Consider the following 27,836-nt stretch of genomic DNA (forward strand, 5'->3'; position numbering starts at 1 on the left):
CGCAATCAAACAGCACCTACAAGATGGCCAAGGGATCGGGCCCAGCCAGCATGGATTTAGGAGGGGCAGGTCCTGCCTGGCCAACCTCATCTCCTTCTATGATCAAGTGACCCGCCTGGTGGTTGTGGGGAAGGCTGTGGATGTAGTCTACCTGGACTTTACCAAGGCCTTTGACACCGTGCCCCATGGTAAACTTATGGCAAAGTTGGCAGCCCAAGGCTTGGACAGGTGCACTCTGCTTTGAGTTAAGAACTGGCTGGAGGGCCGGGCTCAGAGAGTGGTGGTGAACGGTGCCACTAGTCACTAGTGGTGTCCTCCAGGGATCAGTGTTGGGCCCAATCTGTTTCAATATCTTTAGTGATTCAATATCTTTAGAGCGCCTCTGGACAGAGCAAAGTTGTTCTTACTTTGATTCACTTTTGTGAGTAATTTGATCCTAAATTCTGTTAAGCCTTTCTGAGTTCTGACCAAAACTGCTCCATTTGTGAGCTGAGGGGTCCCACTTGTGACTGCATGTAGATTTGCAGCCTCCCTTCCAGGACTTTGATAATCATATTAAATTTCGATTTGTTCTAAATTGCTTTAAACTGTTAATTATAGCCTATTTTGTGTATAGAACACCATAACTGAGTACCCAAACCTTTAAAAGTGGAATTGTAAATAGTTTGACCAAAATTTTTGTATTAATAAAATAGTATTTTTACAATATTTTATATGCACATTCATATTTATAAATTCCACAACATATATCCCTACTCTAAACTTTTGACCTTACATATGCTAACACTAGAAATCTATGCTAAACTAAAAGACTCTGTTAAAGTTAAACCATCAAATTAATTTCTGAAAAAAAAAGCAAAACAATTTTATATTACACAGAGCTCTTTTGTAATGCTGACACACAGAAGTCTTAAACCATTCAACCTAGAAGAGAACTATTGACCTATGAACTTACAAACAACTTATTCTATTTAAAATTACTCCAAACTTATTCTAAGAACAATTCTACAATCACAAAACTTCTGATTTATGACTATCATTACTACTATTTTACTATTATCAATTGCTATAATCTTTACTTGTGTGAGAAACAAGCTCACTCCTAAAAAATTTTGTTGAGGGACAAAGTCTGTTAAAGAAGATTTATTTACAAGCGCTGGGTACATGCCTTCCCGCATGTACACCTTTCCTTCCCCCACTGGGGGCTTTTATAACATAACTCTTCCCATGCAACAACCTGATTGGTTCCAAGAACAAAGAACCTCTGCCCCACAACAGGAGTTCCTGCCACTGCATGTCTGGTGGTGGTCTCTTCAGGGGTCAGTGGATGCTTGAACTTCTGAACTCGAGTGTCCCAGACACTGCACCTGTTGCTAGGGACCAGTACCTGACCCAGCATGAAATGTCCTCGTCTCCCGCCTTGGGGGTGGGATCCTCACATTCCTCCCGCTTGCTCACGTATACCCTTAATTAGCTGAAGCAAATTTACTTCCCCTATCTTTATTTATCAAAATCCACCCTTTTTCTTTATTCTTCTTCATTTTGCTGCAGTGGCACAAGCATCTTACTTCCAACTTGAGAACCTCTGTAGTAGAGGCCTTGACAGCTTGATTACTATTCGAACTACTAGGGGAATAACACAGGGTAAAACCAGTAACATAAACCCAGCAATTATTAACAGAACACCTTTCAAACCACTGAGATTCCACCATTTTCCATATCAAAGCTAAACCCCCTCCAGGTTTGGATTGGCAAATGGACTATTTCCCTGATTTCCCAAATCTATCTGTTAGGTTGAAACACTGTAAGATTCACATGGGCTTGGAGTCTCTCAGGGATGACTGCTGTGGTCACATTGTCCCATTTGTCATAGGGCATGTGAAGTAACCTTACCACACCTTACACTGATAAGGACTGCCTGTCCTTCCAATTTTCCCAGGGAGACCACCCTTGACATTGACCACAGCAAATGTCATCCCCCTCAAATACCCACTGGTGAGTTCCACATTCAACAGGCCTGATACCAGGTTCATGTATCCAGAGGTTGTAACATTTCACCTCAAATTGAGGTCCACAGCTGTTGTCAGGGTACTTCCACCCTTCCTTTTGGTCCAGATCCTGATCTTCTGAAGCTCCTCCCTCACCTACACCTGTTAACACAAACATACAAGACTTCTTCCAGAGGGTTAGTTTTAAAGGTTCCTCTTGGGTTTCCACTCTCCATTCTTCTGGGGGCCTTACCAGACCCTTAATTCTAGCCACATGTGTCCACCCTTTATCTTTTGTGCAAACCGCTGTTTCTGTAGTCAATAGGGTCTGGAAAGGTCCTTCCCAGATTGGTTTTAATGAATCTTCTTTCCATATTTTCACCATAACCCACTCTCCAGGCTGAATTTTATGCAAGCTAAAGTCCAATATCACTGTTTGACGTAGCCTACCCTTTTCCCTCAGGTACTGTAGGTTTTTTTGAGATGGTCTGGACATAGAATCATAGAATCAGAATTGTTAGGGTTGGAAGGGACCACAAGGACCATCTAGTTCCAACCCCTCTGCCATGGGCAGGGACACCTCACATTAGATCAGGCTGGCTAGAGCCTCATCCAGCCTGGCCTTAAACACCTCCAGGGATGGGGCCTCAACCACCTCCCTGGGCAACCCATTCCAGGGTCTCACCACTCTCATGGTGAAGAACTTCTTCCTTATGTTCAGCCTGAATCTACCCACTTCCAGCTTTGTTCCATTCTCCCTAGTCCTGTCACTACCTGATAGCCTAAAAAGTCCCTCCCCAGCTTTCTTGTAGGCCCCCATATTCGCTTATACATGATTCTCCCACTTCAGGGGAGGCCCCCCCTTTTAGGTTGTCCATATAGGGTAGTCCAAACATCATTTCATATGGGGACAATCCTAAATCTCCTCTAGGAGCGCTCCGGATTCTCAACAGAGCCAAGGGCAAACATTTTGTCCAGGGGAGTCTTGTTTTAATAATCAATTTAGTTATTGCCTGTTTTAAAATCTGATTCATCCTCTCAACCCTCCCAGAACTTTGGGGGGTGCCATGGGGTATGCAGGTCCCAGTCTATTCCCAGTGCCCTTGCCACATTTTGCACTACCCTGGAGGTAAAATGAGTTCCCCTATCCGAGTCAATCCTTTCACACAACCCATATCGTGGGACTATTTGTTCCATCTCTACTGGTGGTAACTAGGTAAAATCCACCTAAATGGCCTGAAAAGCCAGAGGTCTTCCTCCAGGAACCATTTTTCCCATAACCCCTTTAATTATCTTTCTGGCATATCATGCAGCAATCCACCAATTGCTTTGCCAAAGCCTTTATTCTAATATACCCATAACTTTTCAAAGACTGATCACATAAGGCTTGTGTTCCCCAATGCGTGCTCTGGTGGAGTTGTGAAAGCACTTCTCAAGAAACTGCTTTATTTAACCATCATCTCCCATCTGGCAATGCCCAGTTCCCCTCAGCTGTCTTAGTTCCCCCAGTCTTTTCCATATCTTTCTCTTCTTCAGGGGGAAATATGGGAAGTTGTCCACCTCTTTAGTGTTTGGTATTAAGACCCATATTCTAGTGGGTTTCTCTAAGGCTACTGTCTTAGCCTACATGTCAGCCAGATGATTTTCCCTGGCCTCAAAGGTCAGTCCTTTCTGGTGTCCATTCACATGCACTCTTCTGGTTCCATTAGTGCCTCTAATACTTGTAATATTAATTGTTCATGAACCAACCCTTTTGCCCTCCAGATTTTCCAAATGTATGTCAACCCTCCTTTCTCTAGTACTTTCCCTTTTATCCCATCAATTACCACATATCCACTAAACCTTTTACCATCCACAAACCATGAGGACCCATCAAATCCTTCCCGACCTTCTCAAAACCTTCTCATTATCCTTCTTGAAAGGTAACATGAGGGTATTATATGGTGACATACAGGGTTCAAACAATTTATGACTCAATTATGGGCTTCAGTCCCTGTTTCCCTTCTTTAAATATAGTATATTGTCCAGCCCATATGTATGGGAAGAAAACAATCATACAAAACAGAAGCTATTATACAATATATACAACCATGCTTTGCATATATACAACCTGCACATGATGCGGTGGGTAGGAATCACAATACCAAGCCATTGCTGCCTTTACCTAATTTGGAACAGAAGTTTCTAGACCCAGAAGATACATGCTCACTTGGCTGAAGGAGGCATGGAAATTGATTTTCCTACTGCATATGCTAACCTTAACCCCAGCAGACCATGGCAGCAGACCATGGAAGCAGACCACGAGGTCTATTCACAACTGCTCCATGCTGCATCACCAAAATGCTTGATTTGAGCGTGCTGGTTCCCTTTTTCGATGTATCCACAGCTCTGTTGGGCATCACTGTGTTTGCACTTGCGGTAATTGTTTGTTGTCCCTGCAAATGCCTACTACATAATCCCCCTTCCCTTTTCGATCCATCTCCCTCTTCCCCTTCTGTTCCCCCAGAACCTTAGAATCTATCCCTGGCTTTGTAAAGTTAGTTAACATTGTTAATTCGTTGATGTTGTTAGAGCTAGCTAGAGTCATTCCTACCTGCACTCTCTTCCTTTCCCCTTCCTACCTCCGTCGTTCATGCTACCACAGACTCCACCCCTGGGACAGCAATGGTGAGGTATGAAGTAAATGCAAGAGACTGTGTTTCCCTGCCTTGACATTGCTGGACACAAAACCACTAACTGGCATCACCACCATGGCAACATCATCATGGACTGTAAGACCATAGGCCTCCCATTGTTCTGAGAAGCTCAACCCAACCAAGGAAGAGAAACCACCAGCTCCAGGAGGAATGCACCCCAGTGACCCAGAAGATGAACCGGGACACCAGAATGCTCCAGGCCTGTGGTGCAGCCCCTTCCCTCCTTCCTCTTTTTCCCTGCCTCTCCTCCTTTGCCATTCTCCTATTAAAGTGCCCTAACTAAACACTCTGTTCCCTCCCAGTTTTGTTCAGGGGATCTAACACTGTCTAGCTTAACTTAACCTTCAAGGGAGGGATGTTCAACCCTCCCCTTTTGCCCCTATTACTGTAGTATTTTTCTGTTCTTACCCCAGGAGACCCCTATTCAGTGTAACTGTCTTCCTCCTGCACTACCTTGAATACTTGTCTATGATAACCCTCTTAGAATGACCTGCCTTCTGTCCACAATCATAATTTATTCATTCCCCATCCATTCCAGTCTTTCATCTTTTTAAATTTCTTTTGTATGTCTGGCCATGCATGTGTAACAAAGTTTGCCTTTAACAGCTTCTGGCCGGCTGAATATTTTACCTCAGCCTCTGCAGCCACTCTGTGGGTGTTTCCCCTTTACCTTATTTATCATCGAATACTTTACTCATATTCAGTCCCCTTGGGACAACCTCTCTAATTCCCTTTGATAATTCCCAATTTTGACATTCAATCATAAAGTACCATCATCTTACTACCAAAGCTACCTCCCAGAGAATACAAGCCAGCTTGTATCAGAATACTGGGACTTCTTAAAGAAGCAGGCAGACAGCTCTGCCCTTCTAACCCAGTGCTCCCTGAACTCCCACAGTCCAGGACCCCAGGCCTTCCCCACTTCTTCCATGCAAGGAAGGATTCTCTGCCACATGGCAGCAGGTGGAGCATCGCAGGCGGGATGCAGCCCTACCATGAGAAAACCCCATCTTCACTATAGCTGAGAGAAGGCTGGGGCCCCGGTTCAGGGTGTTGACACAGGGAGGCAAGCGGTCGCTGAGGCTTATGTATTAGTTTGGGGTTAAATTAACAAGGTGGGAATTATAAAAATATAGTTATTTTTATTTTCCCAAAAACCCTGCCCCAAAACTATGTACAAAACTGATAAAAATTATTTACAGGTTCTATTCGGTTGTGAATTCTTCCAGGATGCTTACGGCAATTTTTGACACAATTTAGAGAGTTCAGAGACTGGAAAAGGCTAAGCCACAAATAGCTTCACCCACTTATAAATCAAAGGCCGACCAATAACCCTTAGGGAGATGTGAGAAGGCCAGGTTTACTCACAAAAATAGGAGTAGGGATTTGGAGATGGTCCCTAGCTTGCTCTCTCTGCTGACAGGCTCCAGAAACTGTCAATTCGTGATCCAATTCGATGCTCATGGCTTTACAGGATCAGTCCCCAGGAGAAGCAAAACGGCAGGCCGGTCCCAGGCAGGCAGACTCACGGCTTTGCTGGCAGGGTCCCGAGCAGGATCGGTCCCAGGCAGGTCCCACGGCTGGTGGGCCAGTCTGGGGAGAAGTGAGCAAGAGCGGCGAGTGATGAGCGTCCAAAATGGCAGAGCCGAAATGAGTGGGCCCCGAAACACGGGTGAGTGGTGTAAAATTGAGAGCGGCAGAAAGTGAGAGCCCTGACTACTCTCTGCTCACCCTTTTATATATTCCTAGACAATCTGTTCAGGCCAAAATGTGAAATATTGCCCTTATCACGTTTCCAAATCCCAGGGGGCTTCTCCCCACACCAGTAAATACCTGTGGGGCCTCCACCCAGCAGGGACAATAGGTGGTTATTACTGTCATCAGGGCAGGGGAAGAGCGTTTCACACCTTTGTCTCTCCTATTCAGACCTCTGCTGATAGACAATGAGGGAAAGTGGGGGGATTGGGAGCACCCTGCAACACTCCAGTGTCTTTGGACAGATTTGTCAAGGAATTAAGGGTGATGGGTAATTACCCCTTGCAGTTCAGTGGTGCGTGTGTGCTATTTGTGAGTAAGCATTTCCCATATACCAAGCAACAACAATACTTAATGCTACACAGTCATACGAGCAAGTAATTGATTGCTCTGTATGTAGAGTCCATAGAAGAGCATTAATAAAATTCAAGGTAGAGCCTTAGCTGCTCTGAGTTCATGACTGGAGGTCACACTCTCTGGTGCTGATGCAGTCATCCATTGGCCACTCTGGTGATGTGCCTCTGTCCCGTGTAGCTGGTTCTGGTCTTGGTTGATGCACTGGAACCAGGTCCTTGGCATGTAGTCGCTTGGTTTGACAGTCAATAGTTGGGGACGATCCACCGGGCACTGATGCGGTGGGTCCTCCCATTGGCGTCCAGGGCTTCCCAGGCATATGAGCCTCTAGGCTTAGTCAGCATCATGGGCACAGTCCCTATAGAGGGCAGTTTAACCAGTACAGGTTGGCCCACTTGAATCTGGGACAAGGATTTATCCTTGGTTCCTTCTGGCACGTGGTCAGTGCTCGGCTGGGCAGAAGGCTTTAATCTTGGGGCTGCCGTAAGATCCCCAGCGATTATTTACAAGAAAGACTGCCTGAGCCAGTCTCTTGTCCCAGCCACCCTTTGAGATGTTTGCATGCCTCTTGATGACATCATCAAAGAGATTAAGGCCTCCAAGCCTGAACTGAGGAAAGGGGATGACACCTCTTCTCCCCCTTCACCTTCTCCTTCAGAATGGATCCATGTTTCAGCCATCAGGAATAAACGTCATTCTCCTCCCCCTAGGAGATCACCCCAAGCTAATCAGAGGATGTCAAGGGTGGCTCTGTGGAGAGCTCTCTGTGACCATGGAGAAAACATGAACAGATGGGATGGCCAACCCACCTCCGCCCTCTGGGCCAGAGTATGGGAACTGCAAGGTGGCCCCAATGGGAATAACTCGCCCAGGAAAAGGGCGGCTCCAGTTTCCCAGGGTGGTTCCTCCCATTCAAGAGAACCTTCTCCCAGTAACACAGGGCCCTGTGACAAGTGTGGGCATTGCCGCCAGCATTAGAGGTGCCCTACCTCCAGCCAGGCAGAGGTCAGGGACAACAGAGTGTACTGGGATGTGTTTGTGAAATGGCCTGGCACTTCAGAAGCCCTGAAGTACCGAGCTCTGGTGGACACAGGGGCCCAATGCACCCTAATGCCATCAAGCTACAGAGGGACCGAGCCCATAACCATTCAAGGGGTCATAGGGGGCTCACAAGATTTGACTGTACTGCAGGCTGAGATAAGCCTGACTGGGAATGAGTGGGGAAAACACACCATAGTGACTGGTCCAGATGCACCTTGCATTCTTGACATTGACTTTCTGCGGGAGGGATGTTTTAAGGACCCTAAGGGGCACAAGTGGGCATTTGGGGTAGCAGCTGTAGGGACTGCAGATAGGGAACAGCTGTCTACCATGCCCGAGCTGTTAGATGACTCCCCCGTAGTTGGCAGTCATAAGGTGCAGGATTTGAAATTACCAATTGCTTCTTGCATAGTGCATCGCAGGCAATACAGGACCAACCGAGACTCTCTGCACCCCATACATCAACTGATTCGACGACTGGAGAGCCAGAAGGTAATCAGCAAAGCTCATTCACCCTTCAACAGCCCAATATGGCCAGTGCAGAAAGCAAATGGGGAGTGGAGATTGAGTGTGGACTACCGTGGCCTGAATGACGCGACTCCTCCGATGAGTGCTGCTGTGCCAGACATGTTGGAGCTCCAGTACGAACTGGAATCGAAGGCAGACAAGTGGTATGCCACAATAGACATTGCTAATGCTTTCTTCTCCATTCCCATTGCAGAAGAATGTAGGCCACAGTTTGCTTTCACCTGGAGAGGTGTCCAATACCAGTGGAATCGTCTCCCACACGGGTGGAAACACAGTTCTACCATCTATCATGAGGTGATCCAAACTGCACTGGAGAAGGGTGGAGCCCCTGAGCACCTGCAGTTCATTGATGACATCATTGTACGGGGTGAGACAGCAGAGGAGGTCTATCAGAAGGGTAAGAGGATAATCGATATCCTGTTGGAGGCTGGCTTTGCCATAAAGAGAAGCAAGGTAAAGGGGCCTGCCAGAGAGATCCAGTTTCTGGGAGTTCGATGGCAAGATGGCTGTCGCCACATCCCTCAGGATGTGGTGAATAAGGTAGCCACTATGGTGCAACCCACTAGTAAGAAAGAGACACAATCCTTCTTGGGGCTTGTGGGCTTCTGGAAAATGCACATTCCCAGGTACAGTCAAATAGTGAAACCCCACTTCCATGTAACACGGAAGAAAAATACTTTTGTGTGGGGATCTGAGCAACAGGTAGCATTTGATCAGATAAAACGAGAAGTGGTGCATGCTATGGCTCTGGGACCTGTTCGAAACGGGCCAGAGATCAAGAATGTGCTGTATACTGCGGCTGGTGAGAGTGGTCCTATGTGGAGCTTGTGGCAGAAAGCTCCTGGTAAGACAAGGGGCAGGCCCCTAGGTTTCTGGAGTAAGGGGTACAAAAGTTCTGAGGCCAACTACACTGCAACAGAAAAGGAAATCCTAGATGCCTATGCGGGAGTCCGAGCTGCTTCTGAGGTAATTGGGACCGAGTCACCACTCCTTTTAGCTCCAAGGCTTCCAGTTCTGACTTGGATGTTTAAAGGGAGGGGCTCAACCCCACATCATGCCACAGATGCCACCTGGAGTGAATGGATGGCCCTGATAACTCAGCGAGATTGAATGGAGAACTTTGAACGCCCTGGCACAGGGGAAGTAATCACCAATTGGCCAGAGGGTGCTGACTTTGGGATGCCACCAGAGGAAACAGTGACCCGTGCTGAGGAGGCTCCCCCATATAATGACCTCCCTGATAATGAAAAGGGCTATGCTCTATTCACAGATGGATCTTGCCGTCTTGTAGGAAGCAAGCAGAGATGGAAGGCAGCTGTCTGGAGCCCAACAAGGCAAGTGGCAGAAGAAAGGGACGGAGAAGGAGAATCCAGTCAGTATGCAGAGGTAAAAGCTGTCCAGTTGGCCCTGGATATAGCAGAGCGGGAGAACTGGCCAGTGCTTTACCTCTATACTGACTCCTGGATGGTAGCAAACACCTTGTGGGGGTGGCTGAGGGAATGGAAGAAGAACGGATGGCAGAGGAAAGGAAAGGCTATCTGGGCCGCAGACCTGTGGCAAGACATTGATGCCCATCTGGACAAACTGCCAATAAAGGTATGGCACATCGATGCACACATCCCCAAAAACAGAGCCACTGAGGAACACCAGCACAACCACCAAGCAGATCTGGCTGCTGAAATCTCCCAGATAGACTTGGACTGGGAACACAAGGGTGAGCTATTCCTAGCTCACTGGGCCCATGACACTTCAGGTCACCAAGGGAGAGATGCCACATACCGGTGGGCTCGGGACAGATCAGTGGACATATCCATGGAAGCCATCTCCCAGGTTATTCATGAGCATGACATCTGTGCTGCCATAAAGCAGGCTAAGCGCATGAAGCCTTTATGGTATGGGGGGAGATGGTCAAAGTATAAGTACGGAGAGGCCTGGCAGATCGACTACATCACCCTTCCTCGATCTCACAGTGGCAAGCAGTACATACTGACCATGGTAGAGGCAAGTACAGGGTGGCTGGAAACCTACCCAGTACCTCACGCCACTGCCTGCAACACCATCCTGGGCCTGGAGAGACACGTCCTATGGACACACGGCACCCCAGAGAGGATCGAATCAGACAATGGAACCCATTTCAAGAACCATCTCACAAGGGACTGGGCAAAGGAACATGGGATTGAATGGATTTACCATATCCCATACCATGCACCAGCTGCAGGGATGGTTGAATGCTACAATGGCTTGCTGAAGACCACCCTAGAAGCCATGGGGGGGTGGAACCTTTAGGAACTGGGAAAGACACCTAGCTCAGGCCACTTGGTTAGTCAATAGCAGAGGGTCTGTAAACTGAGCTGGTCCTGCCCAGTCCAATCTGCTGCAAACAGTGGATGGAGATGGAGTTCCTGTGATCAATGAGAAAAACCTACTGGGAAAATCAGTATGGGTTTTCCTGCTGTTGGTGGGGGCAAACCAACCTGAGGGGTGGTCTCTGCTGAGGGGCGGTCTCTGCTGAGGGTCCTGGTCACACATACTGGGTCTTGCTAGAGACTGGGGATATTCAATGTGTGCCACAACGAAACGTGACGTTGGCTGAAAAGGTATAGCCTCTGAAGGTAACACCAATTAATGTAATATAATCACTGTATAATAGCTATAAGTTGTTATAAGTTTTCTTTCCTAGTTTGATAATGACCTGGCATCCAGGATCCAGTGCGAACTCACCGCAAACAAGCATCAGCTCAAAAGGACTTCTGCATCATCTCACCTACACCTGTTCCTGCTTCCCATACAGCAATAGACTGTTCCTGACTCCCCTTCAGAGATGAAGATTGTTTCCTGTTCTTTCTTATTCTTCTCCACATTCCTGCCCAGCTCAAGCACCACTGTGATGGTTTGAAACTCTTTTTAATTTTTCCTTGCAAAGTTCAAGCAGAGAAAGCTAAAGAGTGTAAATAAGTCACTATTGGGTGTAAGAAAGCAAAATAATGATTGTTCTAAACACTTCCATTGGATAGATAGAAATGTTTAAGAACTACTGCTCAAAACAAGGTGGGGCAGTCTGCAGTCAGGGCAACTTGCTGGGCTGTCTGGCTGCTGTTTCTTCTTCTCTTCTGGCTGAAGATAACACACTGACCTTGGCGAGATAAGTTAACAGCCTCTTTGCTTCTACCTAACTAACTGCTTTCTGCCAGGGGGGTCTAGGGGGAGGCGGCCCCTGAGAGAGAGGCCCCTTGGGAAAGGTCCCCTTTGGGGGGAAGCAAAGGGAGCTTGGCTGTGCTTTCCTGTTGATTGTATATATTTGTAAATGTTGTGAATTTTGTATATTTGTACATATTCATTGCATTTCATCATAGATTGTAGATCTGCTTGCAAATACAGCTTTCATTCACTTCCAGACTGAGCTAACCTGGTTATTGTTGGTGTGGGGGGAATTTCAGCTCACACTGACACAACCACCTGCATCAACTGGCACCGGAGAGAGAGACTGCCCTGAGAGAGAGAGACACAGCCGGGATAAAGAGGGACTTGCAACACGAACTCTAATACCACAATTCATGACTGGATAAAGAGACTGTGACAGGAAAGTGGAAGTGAAATAGAGGGGTGGACTGCACTGGGTTACACCCATCCTGGATGGGGCTGATAGAACCCAGCCCCCAGGTGGACAAAAGAAACTTAATCCGGGGGGTGGGGGGGGGGACTTGGACCCACCCCTGCCGGGAGAAGGGGGGCCCCCTGACTCGAAAGTGGTCTATTCCACTCCCCCTTCCTGTCCAGCAAGCCTATAAAACTGGCGGACAGCTCGCTGCTCGCTCTCTTTTCCTGCCTCGTCCGCTCGAAAAGAACACTGCTGCTGCCACTGCCCCCTGCACTTGACCACGTGGCTGGGGCCTACCTTCTTCCAACTGAATCCACTGACATCCAGGAGCACACAAGGCCATCCAGGTTTCATTCTGTATATTTTCCCACCTACCCTCATCCTTCACCTCTGTGAACCCTCCCTGTCACTGCTCTATATATATATATATACGCATAATTGTTTCCCCTTTTTTGTAATAAAAGAAAATTTACTTCTCCTACTTCCAAACTGATTTCAGACTATTTCTTTCACAAATTTACTTCCCCTCTTTTTTTTCCTTTTTCCTCTCTCTCCACCATGCAGGGAGAAAGGGAGAGGGGCGTGGGAGAATCTCAATCTGTTATCATTCGAGTTCCTGAACTCCAGGCAGAGCTCAAACCACAACAGTGGTTCCCGCCAGATGTTAGCCTCCAATGTTTTGATTTGTCTCTCTATTGCACAGAAAGTATCTTTTTCCCAGATGCTTAGAGATGACTGTAACTGCTGACAGGAAACTGCTAGCCCAGAATTTCAAGCACCATTTAGACTTTCTCCTAAAAAGAGACCAAATGGGAAAAGAAATTTGGGGCTAGGTGGTTCCCTTCAGATGTTAGCCTCAGTGTTTTGATTTGCTCTGTATTTCTCAGAAAGTCTCTGACACCGCAGCCCTGCAAGTTTGCAAGTCACAATGATTCAGCTAAACCCATCTTGTCCTATGGCGCTGTATATCTTCTTCAGTAAAATCCATCAGGCCTTCATGTCCTTTCTTTACCAACCATTCCTCAACAGATGTCTAGTCTGAATCTGCAGATTTCCAGCCCACACGAGTGGATTTTCAGCAGAAACCAGCGAGTTTCAACGCCAAACCAGCAAATTTCTGCTCTAAATCAATAGATATCCACAAGAAACCACTTTTCCACCACAAATCACTAGAGTTCTGGAATCAAACCAGTAGATGTCTCGTCTGAATCCATAGATTTCAACAAAACACGAGTGGATTTCCACCAGAAACCTGCAGGATTCAACTTCAAACCAGCAGATTTCTCTGAGAAACAGTTTCCAATGGGGTCCTGAGCAACAAGCAGCCGTTGACCAGATCAAGCGAGAGGTAGTCCAAGCGATGGGTCTGGGACCTGTCCGAACTGGTCCAGACATTTAGAACATTCTGTACACGGCCGCGAGTGACAATGGTCCAACCTGGAGAATCCATGAGATCTACGGTGCACGAACCCTTCGAACCCTGAGAGTCCTGAGTCACCTGAGAGTCCCCGTGCCTTTCTTCACTCCATCTGCAAGGAAACAAGCAGTTTGCGGTTTTTCCTGTGATTTGACCCTTTTGAATCATCTACATCTGAGATAGCAGGAATGGACTATGATCTTTATTCACTCATTGTTGTAAATATTTTTTTAGATTAGACAAATAGTAGTAGCAGCAAATGGAATTGTTTAGAAGGGGTGGACTGTGATGGTTTGAAACTGTCTTTTTATTTTTTCTTCTCAAAGTTCAAGCAGAGAAAGTGAAAGAGTGTAAATAAGTCATCATTGGGTGTAAGAAAGCAAAATAATGATTGTTCTTATCACTTTCATTGGATAGATAGAAATGTTTAAGAACTATTACTCAAAACAAAGTGGGGCACTCAGCACTCTGCAATCTGCAGTTGGGGCAGTTGCTGGGCTGTCTGGCTGCTGTTTCTTCTTCTCTTCTGACTGAAGATAACATACTGACCTTGGCGAGCTAAGTTAACAACTTTTTCTGCTTTAGCTAACACTGCTTTCTTCCAGGGGGGTCTGGGGGGGAAGCCCCTGGGAGAGAGGCCCTTTGGGAAAGGTCCCCTTTGGGGGGAAGCAAAGGGAACTTGGTTGTGCTTTTCTGTTGATTGTATATATTTGTAAGTGTTGTGAATTTTGTATATTTGTACATACTCATTGCATTTCATCATAGGTTGTAGATTTTGCTTGTAAATACAGCTTTCATTTGCTTTCAGACTGAGCTAGCCTGGTTATTGTCGGGGGGGGGAATTTCAGCTCACACTGACAAACCCCTCTTACAACTACAGAGGGTCGTTGGACCCAGTGGTACCCTAGATATCTTGTGCTAACCTTAATTTTGTTGTTTCTTGGAATAATCATATGGCTGCTGATTGCACTGTATCACGTAAGACATAAGGCTACTTGCTCTTCCAGTCTGCGTAGACGTAAGCAGAAACATAGAAAAACTCAGAGAGATTCGGAATTAGGTTCTGATTCTGATTACAGTGTCCAGAAAATTACAGTTAGGGTTTGTGAGAAAGCTGCCTATAGCCTTGACTCAGAGCCAGCAGCAGTAGCTGCGGGACCTTTGCCAGATTGTCCGGGAAGTGTGCCAGAATCTGAGAAAACAGCCGTGGCTACTCACGCAGACGCCATTAACGAGGTACAGGCAGACTCGGCACAGGCACACACAGCTGCGCAGACAGGCGCCATTAACGAGGCCCAGTCTCCTCGTCCTCCCTCTGCTGCCAATATGGACGCAACAGCAGCTGCAGGGTCTCAAAGCGTACCTGCTGACTCTGCACAGGATCCTTCTGTTCCTGCGGATTCTGTACAGAATTCCTCTGCACTTGCTGACGCTGCACAGACTCCCTCTGTACCTGCCAACTCTGCACAGATTCCCACTGTGCCTGCTAACCCTGCACAGACTTCCTCTGCTCCTGCTAACTCTGCTGGGAATGTGAAAGCTAATCCAGTAAATTTGGCGGCCACTATCATCAGAAAGCGCAAAGGAGCTACAGGTGAAGGTGCTGATGGTGCAGGAGATGGTGCAGATGGTGCAGATGGATGTGAGGGTCCTTCTACTCAGCGTCCCTCTGTTAAGAAAGGTCCTTATGGTGAGGAAGAGAAGGTTAGTCTTAAAACTCTGGCAGACCTCTTGAGACCACACATGGATGATGGAGATGTAGGTCAGGATGTGGACCCTGGTAAATTTGCAACTGCTGGAACTGCCTCTGAACTTCAGGAAACTGCATGGAGGATTACAGTAGGACTATGGGGACAGCGAACTCAGGAAGATGATGATGATGAGGATGACATACAGTCAGCTAATGCACCCAGACAGGAAATTAGACAAGTGAGGAAGGATTACATCAGAGGAGACACTGAGCCAGTCCTGTCTTGGCTAGACAGATGTTTTGATATGGGAGTCCCAGCCTTGGTGGTAGGCGATAAGTCGACCTCCCAGTTGGGGATGCTCTCAAAGGATACCGGCATAGACAGGCATCTAGGCAAGTGCATTGGTAAAGTTTCTCTGTGGGCACGCCTCCTACTGGCAGTCCTGCTGAGGTACCCTAGCAGAGATGATTTACCGTGGAACCTTAAGCCTTGGACCACAATAGATGAGGGAATCAAGCGTCTGAGAGAGATTGCTGTGAGAGAAGTGACGTATGGAGATCATAAGACTCTGAATCCTGATGAAATTCCTGTTGGAACAGGCCTTGCCACAAAGATCATTAAGCTTGCTCCTCCTAATTATGCTACCATTCTGGCAAGCAGAATTGTGGCAAGAAATTACGGTGGAGTGCCTCCCACTGTTGGCCATTTCACTGACCAAATGAGGCAATTGGAGGATAGTCTTGCACGTACTTCTTTGGTTTCAGCCATTGAAACTCTGACTGGAAGGATGGAGACTTGCATGAAAGAGCTAAAGGAGGAATTTATAACCTCCATATCCAACTTGATGAAGGGGGATGATTCTGATTCCTCTTCCTCCAGATGGATACAAGTTTCAGCTGTTAGGAACAGACATCCTCTAAGAAGGCCATTCCAGAACAGGTCAAACCAAAACAGACAGCAGAGGCAATCACGTGGCAGTATCTGGATAACTCTGCGTGATCAGTTTGGTGAGAACATGAACAGATGGGATGGCCAACCACCTTCTGATCTTTTCAGGAGGTTACGGGAGCTGCAGAGGGGCAGATCCCGAGGTAACAATACCAGAAGGGTAGCTGTCACTTCCTCAGTTTCCCAGAAGAACTCCAGTAGCTCCAACAGTGACTCTAATTCTGGTGCTGGACATTGTGCCAGCTGTACATGTGGAGGTAATCCCCACAATTAGGGGTGCCCTGCCTTCTGCCAGGGGGAGGTAAGGGATAACGGAGATAACAGAATCTATTGGGATGTGTACATCCAGTGGCCTGGCACTTCAAAATTTCAGAAGTACAGGGCCTTGGTTGACACAGGAGCTCAGTGCACCATAATACCATCAAATTATCAAGGGGGAGAATCTATAACTATTCAGGGAGTCACTGGTGGATCTCAGAAGTTATTTAAGATAGAGGTTGATATAAGCTTAACTGGGAAGCAGTGGAAGAAACATACTATTATAACAGGTCCTGATGCACCTTGTATTTTGGGAATTGATTTTCTGAGAGAAGGGCGTTTCAAAGACCCTAAGGGTTACAAATGGGCTTTTGGAATAGCAAATGCAGAAATTGATGGAGGAAAACTGAAGTTGTCTATTAGTCCTGAACTTTCCAATGAATCTGCAGTTGTGGGACAACATGAGATAGACGTTGTGAAGCTGCCGGTTGCTTCTCAAACTGTGCATCACAGACAATACAGAACCAACCATGACTCTTTGGTGCCCATTCAAAACTTGATTCGTCAGTTGGAGAGTCAGAAGGTCATCAGCAAAACTCATTCACCTTTCAACAGTCCAATCTGGCCTGTACGAAAGCAGAATGGAGAGTGGCGTCTGACAGTTGATTTCCGTGCCTTGAATGAAGTAACTCCACCCATGAGTGCAGCTGTACCAGACATGATGGAACTCCAATACGAGGTGGAATCCAAGGAGGCCAAATGGTATGCTACCATAGACATTGCTAATGCTTTCTTCTCTATTCCCATAGCAGAGGAATGCAGGCCTCAGTTTGCCTTCACCTGGAGAGGCATTAAATACACATTCAATCGTTTGCCCCAGGGGTGCATTCCCAGTTCAGTCATCTGCCGTGCAGTGATCCATGATGCTTTGGAGAAAGGTGGAGCTCCAGAACACTTTCAGTTCATCGATGATATCATCGTCTGGGGTGAGACTGCTGAAGAAGTCTTCGAGAAAGGCAACAAAATGATTGACATTCTCTTGCAAGCCTGTTTCGCTATCAAGCGAGACAAGGTGAAAGGACCTGCCAGAGAAATCCAGTTTCTGGGAGTGCGGTGGCAAGATGCTCACCGTCACATTCCAATGGATGTGATAAACAGTTTCCACCGTGGCAAATCCCATCAACAAGAAAGAAACTCTGCGTTTCTTTGGCATAGTGTGATTTTGGGGGCTGCACATTGCTGGATACAGTCAGATTGTGAAACCTCTAAATGATGTGACTTGAAAGAGAAACAGTTTCCAATGGGGTCCTGAGCAACCAGCAGCCTTTGACCAGATAAAGCGAGAGGTAGTCCAAGCGATGGGTCTGGGACCTGTCCGAACATCAAGAACATTCTGTACACGGCTGCGAGTGACAATGGTCCAACCTGGTGCTTATGGCAAAGAGCTCCAGGAGAGACATGAGGACGTCCTCTTGGTTTCCGGGGTCGTGGCTACAGAGGCTCAGAGTCAAACTACACTCCAACAGAGAAAGAGATTTTAGCTGATTATGAAGGAGTAAAAGCTGCTTCTGAAGTGATTGGAACTGAGTCACAACTACTTCTAGCTCCTAGATTGCCAGTTCTGAATTGGATGTTCAAAGGCAAAGGTTCTTCATCACATCATACAACAGATGCTACCTGGTCTAAGAAGATGGCTCTCATAAGACAGAGAGCTCGAATGGGAAATCTCGAAAGGCCTGGTTTGGTAGAGGTGATCACAAACTGGCCGCAAGGCACAAGCTGTGCAAAACCTCCAGAGGAGAGAGTAACTCGTGCTGAGGAAGCTCCTCCTTACAGTGATCTGTCTGATGATGAAAAGAGATATGCTTTGTTCACAGACAGTTCCTGTCGTCTTGTTGGAAACAAGCGGAGATGGAAGTCTGCAGTGTGGAGTCCAACACGCAGGGTTGCAGAAGCGAGAGATGGAGAAGGAGAATCCAGTCAATTTGCAGAGGTAAAAGCTGTCCAGCTAGCTCTTAACGTAGCTGAACGTGAGAGATGGCCAAAGCTTTATCTCTACACCGACTTGTGGATGGTAGCCAATGCCTTGTGGGTTTGGCTGAAAGACTGGAAAAAGAATGGCTGGCAGAGGAAAGGAAAGCCTCTCTGGGCTGCAGATCTGTGGCAAGACATTGCTGCTAGCATTGAGAGAAACCCAATGAAAGTGAGACACATTGATGCTCACATTCCTAAGAGCAAAGCTACTGAGGAACAGCAACACAACCATCAGGCAGATCTTGCTGCCAAAGTTTCCCAAGTGGACAGAAGACAGAAGAGCATGGCATCGAGTGGATATTCCACATTCCTGTAGGAAAGCAAAATAATGACTGTTCTAAACACTTCCCTTGCATAGATAGAAATGTTTAAGAACTATTACCCAAAACAAAGTGGGGCACTCTGTAATCTGCAGTCGGGGCAGCTTGCTGGGGTGCGTGGCTCCTGTTTCTTCTTCTCTTCTGGCTGAAGACAACACACTGACCTTGGCGAGATAATTAAGTACTTTTTTTTTTAGCTAACACTGCTTTCTGCCAGGGCGGTCGTGGGGGGAAGCCCCTGAGAGAGAGGCCCTTTGGGAGAGGTCCACTTAGGGGACAAGCAAAGGGAGCTTGGTTGTGCTTTTTCTGTTGATTGCATATACTTGTAAATGTTGTGAATTTTTAATATTTGTACATATTCATTGCATTTCATCGTAGATTGTAGATTTTGCTTGTAAATACAGCTTTCATTCGCTTCTAGACTGAGCTAGCTTGGTCATTGTCGGTGGGGGGGGGAATTTCAGCTCACACTGACACATCTACAGATTCAGATTAGACACCCTCAGGTTTGAATAGGAACTGTAATGGTTTCGGGTGGAAAAGTTATATTTTTCTGGATATCAAACTATTTAGAGCAGAAATCTGATTGTTTGACGTCGAAACCTGCTGGTTTCTTGTGAAAATCCACTTGTGTCGGCTTGAAATGCCCAAGTGAGTCTGGAAATCTACTGGTTTGGTTCTCGACTCCAATGGTTTGGGGTGGAAAATTGGTTTCTGCTAGATATCTAACGATTTAGAGGAGAAATCTGCTGGTTTGATGTTCAATCCTGCTTGTTTCTTGTGAATATCCACTCATGTCAATTGGAAATCTACAGTTTCAGTGTAGACATCCTCAGGTTTGATTTGGTACTCTAATGGTTTGGGGTGGAAAATTTGTTTCTGCTATATATCTAGCGATTTAGAGCACAAATCTGCTGGTTTGACGTTGAATCCTGCAGGTTTCTGGTGCAAATCCAGTTGTGTTGACTGGAAATCTATGGATTCAGATAAGACATCTACTGGTTTGATTCGGAACTCTAATGATTTGTGGAGGAAAAGTAGTTTCTGCTGGATATCTAACGATTTAGAGCTGAAATCAGCTGGTTTGACCTTGAAACCTGCTGGTTTCCTGTGAAAATCCACTCGTGTCAGCTGGAAATCTACGTATTCAGTCTAGACATCCACTGGTCTGATTCGGAATTCTAACGGTTTGTGGTGGGAAAATTGTTTCTTCTGGATATCTTACAATTTAGAGCAGAAATCTGCTGGTTTGACATTGAAACCTTCTGCTTTATCATGAAAATGCACTCAGGTCAATTGGAAATCTACAGATTCAGACTAGACATCCTCAGGTTTGATTTGGTACTCCAATGGTTTGGGGCGGAAAATTTGTTTCTGCTGCATATCTAGCGATTTAGAGCAGAAATCTGCTGGTTTGACATGGAAACCTGCTGGATTCTGGTGTAAATCCACTCGTGTCTCCTGGAAATCGATGGATTCTGACTACACATCAACAGGTCTGATTCGGAACTCTAATGGTTTGTGGTGGCAAATTGGTTTCTGCTGGATATCTATCGATTTTGAGCAGAAATCTGCTGGTTTGACGTTGAGTCCTGCTTGTTTCTTGTGAAAATCCACTCATGTCGATTGGAAATCTACAGATTCAGACTAGACATCCTCAGGTTTGAATCGCAACTCTAATGGTTTGGGGTGGAAAATTTGTTTCTGCTGGATATCTAGCGATTTAGAGCAGAAATCTGCTGGTTTGAAGTTGAATCCTGCAGGTTTCTGGTGGAAATCCACTCGTGTTTTGTTGAAATCTATGGATTCAGACGAGACATCTACTGGTTTGATTCCAGAACTCTAGTGATTTGTGGTGGAAAAGTGGTTTCTTGTGGATATCTATTGATTTAGAGCAGAAATTTGCTGGTTTGGCGTTGAAACTCGCTGGTTTCTGCTGAAAATCCACTCGTGTGGGCTGGAAATCTGCAGATTCAGACTAGACATCTGTTGAGGAATGGTTGGTAAAGAAAGGACATGAAGGCCTGATGGATTTTACTGAAGAAGATATACAGCGCCATAGGACAAGATGGGTTTAGCTGAATCATTGTGACTTGCAAACTTGCAGGGCTGCGGTGTCAGAGACTTTCTGAGAAATACAGAGCAAATCAAAACACTGAGGCTAACATCTGAAGGGAACCACCTAGCCCCAAATTTCTTTTCCCATTTGGTCTCTTTTTAGGAGAAAGTCTAAATGGTGCTTGAAATTCTGGGCTAGCAGTTTCCTGTCAGCAGTTACAGTCATCTCTAAGCATCTGGGAAAAAGATACTTTCTGTGCAATAGAGAGACAAATCAAAACATTGGAGGCTAACATCTGGCGGGAACCACTGTTGTGGTTTGAGCTCTGCCTGGAGTTCAGGAACTCGAATGATAACAGATTGAGATTCCTCCCACGCCCCTCTCCCTTTCTCCCTGCATGGTGGAGAGAGAGGAAAAAGGAAAAAAAAGAGGGGAAGTAAATTTGTGAAAGAAATAGTCTGAAATCAGTTTGGAAGTAGGAGAAGTAAATTTTCTTTTATTACAAAAAAGGGGAAACAATTATGCGTATATATATATATATAGAGCAGTGACAGGGAGGGTTCACAGAGGTGAAGGATGAGGGTAGGTGGGAAAATATACAGAATGAAACCTGGATGGCCTTGTGTGCTCCTGGATGTCAGTGGATTCAGTTGGAAGAAGGTAGGCCCCAGCCACGTGGTCAAGTGCAGGGGGCAGTGGCAGCAGCAGTGTTCTTTTCGAGCGGACGAGGCAGGAAAAGAGAGCGAGCAGCGAGCTGTCCGCCAGTTTTATAGGCTTGCTGGACAGGAAGGGGGAGTGGAATAGACCACTTTCGAGTCAGGGGGCCCCCCTTCTCCCGGCAGGGGTGGGTCCAAGTCCCCCCCCCCACCCCCCGGATTAAGTTTCTTTTGTCCACCTGGGGGCTGGGTTCTATCAGCCCCATCCAGGATGGGTGTAACCCAGTGCAGTCCACCCCTCTATTTCACTTCCACTTTCCTGTCACAGTCTCTTTATCCAGTCATGAATTGTGGTATTAGAGTTCGTGTTGCAAGTCCCTCTTTATCCCGGCTGTGTCTCTCTCTCTCAGGGCAGTCTCTCTCTCCGGTGCCAGTTGATGCAGGTGGTTGTGTCAGTGTGAGCTGAAATTCCCCCCACACCAACAATAACCAGGTTAGCTCAGTCTGGAAGTGAATGAAAGCTGTATTTGCAAGCAGATCTACAATCTATGATGAAATGCAATGAATATGTACAAATATACAAAATTCACAACATTTACAAATATATACAATCAACAGGAAAGCACAGCCAAGCTCCCTTTGCTTCCCCCCAAAGGGGACCTTTCCCAAGGGGCCTCTCTCTCAGGGGCCGCCTCCCCCTAGACCCCCCTGGCAGAAAGCAGTTAGTTAGGTAGAAGCAAAGAGGCTGTTAACTTATCTCGCCAAGGTCAGTGTGTTATCTTCAGCCAGAAGAGAAGAAGAAACAGCAGCCAGACAGCCCAGCAAGTTGCCCTGACTGCAGACTGCCCCACCTTGTTTTGAGCAGTAGTTCTTAAACATTTCTATCTATCCAATGGAAGTGTTTAGAACAATCATTATTTTGCTTTCTTACACCCAATAGTGACTTATTTACACTCTTTAGCTTTCTCTGCTTGAACTTTGCAAGGAAAAATTAAAAAGAGTTTCAAACCATCACAGTGGTGCTTGAGCTGGGCAGGAATGTGGAGAAGAATAAGAAAGAACAGGAAACAATCTTCATCTCTGAAGGGGAGTCAGGAACAGTCTATTGCTGTATGGGAAGCAGGAACAGGTGTAGGTGAGATGATGCAGAAGTCCTTTTGAGCTGATGCTTGTTTGCGGTGAGTTCGCACTGGATCCTGGATGCCAGGTCATTATCAAACTAGGAAAGAAAACTTATAACAACTTATAGCTATTATACAGTGATTATATTACATTAATTGGTGTTACCTTCAGAGGCTATACCTTTTCAGCCAACGTCACGTTTCGTTGTGGCACACATTGAATATCCCCAGTCTCTAGCAAGACCCAGTATGTGTGACCAGGACCCTCAGCAGAGACCGCCCCTCAGCAGAGACCACCCCTCAGGTTGGTTTGCCCCCACCAACAGCAGGAAAACCCATACTGATTTTCCCAGTAGGTTTTTCTCATTGATCACAGGAACTCCATCTCCATCCACTGTTTGCAGCAGATTGGACTGGGCAGGACCAGCTCAGTTTACAGACCCTCTGCTATTGACTAACCAAGTGGCCTGAGCTAGGTGTCTTTCCCAGTTCCTAAAGGTTCCACCCCCCCATGGCTTCTAGGGTGGTCTTCAGCAAGCCATTGTAGCATTCAACCATCCCTGCAGCTGGTGCATAGTATGGGATATGGTAAATCCATTCAATCCCATGTTCCTTTGCCCAGTCCCTTGTGAGATGGTTCTTGAAATGGGTTCCATTGTCTGATTCGATCCTCTCTGGGGTGCCGTGTGTCCATAGGACGTGTCTCTCCAGGCCCAGGATGGTGTTGCAGGCAGTGGCGTGAGGTACTGGGTAGGTTTCCAGCCACCCTGTACTTGCCTCTACCATGGTCAGTATGTACTGCTTGCCACTGTGAGATCGAGGAAGGGTGATGTAGTCGATCTGCCAGGCCTCTCCGTACTTATACTTTGACCATCTCCCCCCATACCATAAAGGCTTCATGCGCTTAGCCTGCTTTATGGCAGCACAGATGTCATGCTCATGAATAACCTGGGAGATGGCTTCCATGGATATGTCCACTGATCTGTCCCGAGCCCACCGGTATGTGGCATCTCTCCCTTGGTGACCTGAAGTGTCATGGGCCCAGTGAGCTAGGAATAGCTCACCCTTGTGTTCCCAGTCCAAGTCTATCTGGGAGATTTCAGCAGCCAGATCTGCTTGGTGGTTGTGCTGGTGTTCCTCAGTGGCTCTGTTTTTGGGGATGTGTGCATCGATGTGCCATACCTTTATTGGCAGTTTGTCCAGATGGGCATCAATGTCTTGCCACAGGTCTGCGGCCCAGATAGCCTTTCCTTTCCTCTGCCATCCGTTCTTCTTCCATTCCCTCAGCCACCCCCACAAGGTGTTTGCTACCATCCAGGAGTCAGTATAGAGGTAAAGCACTGGCCAGTTCTCCCGCTCTGCTATATCCAGGGCCAACTGGACAGCTTTTACCTCTGCATACTGACTGGATTCTCCTTCTCCGTCCCTTTCTTCTGCCACTTGCCTTGTTGGGCTCCAGACAGCTGCCTTCCATCTCTGCTTGCTTCCTACAAGACGGCAAGATCCATCTGTGAATAGAGCATAGCCCTTTTCATTATCAGGGAGGTCATTATATGGGGGAGCCTCCTCAGCACGGGTCACTGTTTCCTCTGGTGGCATCCCAAAGTCAGCACCCTCTGGCCAATTGGTGATTACTTCCCCTGTGCCAGGGCGTTCAAAGTTCTCCATTCAATCTCGCTGAGTTATCAGGGCCATCCATTCACTCCAGGTGGCATCTGTGGCATGATGTGGGGTTGAGCCCCTCCCTTTAAACATCCAAGTCAGAACTGGAAGCCTTGGAGCTAAAAGGAGTGGTGACTCGGTCCCAATTACCTCAGAAGCAGCTCGGACTCCCGCATAGGCATCTAGGATTTCCTTTTCTGTTGCAGTGTAGTTGGCCTCAGAACTTTTGTACCCCTTACTCCAGAAACCTAGGGGCCTGCCCCTTGTCTTACCAGGAGCTTTCTGCCACAAGCTCCACATAGGACCACTCTCACCAGCCGCAGTATACAGCACATTCTTGATCTCTGGCCCGTTTCGAACAGGTCCCAGAGCCATAGCATGCACCACTTCTCGTTTTATCTGATCAAATGCTACCTGTTGCTCAGATCCCCACACAAAAGTATTTTTCTTCCGTGTTACATGGAAGTGGGGTTTCACTATTTGACTGTACCTGGGAATGTGCATTTTCCAGAAGCCCACAAGCCCCAAGAAGGATTGTGTCTCTTTCTTACTAGTGGGTTGCACCATAGTGGCTACCTTATTCACCACATCCTGAGGGATGTGGCGACAGCCATCTTGCCATCGAACTCCCAGAAACTGGATCTCTCTGGCAGGCCCCTTTACCTTGCTTCTCTTTATGGCAAAGCCAGCCTCCAACAGGATATCGATTATCCTCTTACCCTTCTGATAGACCTCCTCTGCTGTCTCACCCCGTACAATGATGTCATCAATGAACTGCAGGTGCTCAGGGGCTCCACCCTTCTCCAGTGCAGTTTGGATCACCTCATGATAGATGGTAGAACTGTGTTTCCACCCGTGTGGGAGACGATTCCACTGGTATTGGACACCTCTCCAGGTGAAAGCAAACTGTGGCCTACATTCTTCTGCAATGGGAATGGAGAAGAAAGCATTAGCAATGTCTATTGTGGCATACCACTTGTCTGCCTTCGATTCCAGTTCGTACTGGAGCTCCAACATGTCTGGCACAGCAGCACTCATCGGAGGAGTCGCGTCATTCAGGCCACGGTAGTCCACACTCAATCTCCACTCCCCATTTGCTTTCTGCACTGGCCATATTGGGCTGTTGAAGGGTGAATGAGCTTTGCTGATTACCTTCTGGCTCTCCAGTCGTCGAATCAGTTGATGTATGGGGTGCAGAGAGTCTCGGTTGGTCCTGTATTGCCTGCGATGCACTATGCAAGAAGCAATTGGTAATTTCAAATCCTGCACCTTATGACTGCCAACTACGGGGGAGTCATCTAACAGCTCGGGCATGGTAGACAGCTGTTCCCTATCTGCAGTCCCTACAGCTGCTACCCCAAATGCCCACTTGTGCCCCTTAGGGTCCTTAAAACATCCCTCCCGCAGAAAGTCAATGTCAAGAATGCAAGGTGCATCTGGACCAGTCACTATGGTGTGTTTTCCCCACTCATTCCCAGTCAGGCTTATCTCAGCCTGCAGTACAGTCAAATCTTGTGAGCCCCCTATGACCCCTTGAATGGTTATGGGCTCGGTCCCTCTGTAGCTTGATGGCATTAGGGTGCATTGGGCCCCTGTGTCCACCAGAGCTCGGTACTTCAGGGCTTCTGAAGTGCCAGGCCATTTCACAAACACATCCCAGTACACTCTGTTGTCCCTGACCTCTGCCTGGCTGGAGGTAGGGCACCTCTAATGCTGGCGGCAATGCCCACACTTGTCACAGGGCCCTGTGTTACTGGGAGAAGGTTCTCTTGAATGGGAGGAACCACCCTGGGAAACTGGAGCCGCCCTTTTCCTGGGCGAGTTATTCCCATTGGGGCCACCTTGCAGTTCCCATACTCTGGCCCAGAGGGCGGAGGTGGGTTGGCCATCCCATCTGTTCATGTTTTCTCCATGGTCACAGAGAGCTCTCCACAGAGCCACCCTTGACATCCTCTGATTAGCTTGGGGTGATCTCCTAGGGGGAGGAGAAGGATGTTTATTCCTGATGGCTGAAACATGGATCCATTCTGAAGGAGAAGGTGAAGGGGGAGAAGAGGTGTCATCCCCTTTCCTCAGTTCAGGCTTGGAGGCCTTAATCTCTTTGATGATGTCTTTAGTCATAGTCTCTATGGCTGAGATTATGGGCCTCTGACTGACACTGTCCTCATATTCCCTCAGGTCACTAGCAAACTCACACACAGTTTTAGGACTTCCATCCTGTCCAGTCAGAAGCATCCCTCCTAGTGTGTGTGCATATCTTTGAGGGGCATCCTGGGTGAGTTTCTTTACTAAGGACCATTTCATGGGCATCTCATCTGGGTCCAAGGGGAGCTGGCCATTTACATAAATTATCTCCAGCACAGCCATCTGTCTCAGGTACCGAATGCCCTGTTCCATAACCGTCCATTTAATTGGGGCCCAAGGGAAATTCTCTCTGGTAGGGTACCTGCACTTTATAGCATCAGTAATCCAGGCCCAGAGAGTGTGTGTTCTATCGAGTTTTGCTAATTCTTTATCCAGTCCGGCATCACGAGACAGGGAGCCTAGAAGCTTTGCCTCCCTCTTATCTAGATCTACAGTTTCTGCACCCTCATCCCAACATTTTAGGGTCCAGTTTAGTATTGTCCCACCCTCTCTCCGTGCGTAGTCCAGACGAGTTTGCCTTAATTCTTTTCTGGGCAGATATGTGACGGTTATTATCTTCTGATCTGAGTCCTCTTCATCTGCCAGCGGGTTCTGAGATGTGCTGGGTCCTGCTGAGGTGCCTTCTGCACCATCCATGTTTGGAGCTGATTTTTGCATCTTTTTCCTGCATATGGTGACCGGTGCTAGAGAAACGATGTGTGGAGGAGCATCAGGGGTTATGTGTGAAGCTGTTGGTGGGGGGTCAAACCCTTGGGGCTGGGCCTCAGGTTTGGCCAGCCCCCGTCAGGCTGGACAGCACTCACTGCAGCCAGACCCCTCCCTCCTGTTTTCGTAAACATTTTCACAGTGTCTACAGTGTTTACAGCTCTCCACCCCTCAGCCATCAAGGCTTACAAAAAACGTCCCTGGGCCCATTGTCCCTCCGCAGATAGCTCTTAATGGGTTGGCACATCCCCCTCCCCACCTGCCCAGAGCTAATTTGATTATCCAGATTACATTTAAGCCTATAGAACATATTTTTATATAGTCCCATTTTCCTTCAGCAACATTTTTATCTACACGGTTAGTTTCATAATAAGTTTCAGAAAAATTATTTAAGTAGGAAAAGTTTGAGAAGTGCCCACCGCCAGAAAAATTGATGGAATTCAAGAGGTACATGCAAAACTACATTGGTAGGGTTTTTATCCAGTCAAGCAGCATCTCTATAATTAACCAAATCACATGGTAAGTTAGTCGTTTATACACATGGGTCCAAAAAATCCAGCCAACAGCCCATCCAAGAACTTGAACCACAAGAATTTGTAAAATTAACATCTCTACTTCCAAACCCTTCTTTCCCAATCAAGTATTACTTTCAAGCAAAATATTATTTCCCAAGCCTCACGTTGGTAGCTCCAAAAAAGTATATTGTAGTGGTTTGAGCTCTGACTGGAGTTCAGTAGCTCAAATGATAACAGATTGAGATTCCTCCCCCGCCCCTCTCCTTTCTCCCGGCAAGGTGGAGAGAGAGAAAAAAGGAAAAAAGAAGGGTAGGGGAGAGGGGAAGTAAATTTGTGAAAGAAATA

The sequence above is a fragment of the Indicator indicator genome (assembly GCF_027791375.1).
Source record: "Indicator indicator isolate 239-I01 chromosome W unlocalized genomic scaffold, UM_Iind_1.1 iindW_random_scaffold_134, whole genome shotgun sequence".
Lineage (NCBI taxonomy): Eukaryota > Metazoa > Chordata > Aves > Piciformes > Indicatoridae > Indicator > Indicator indicator.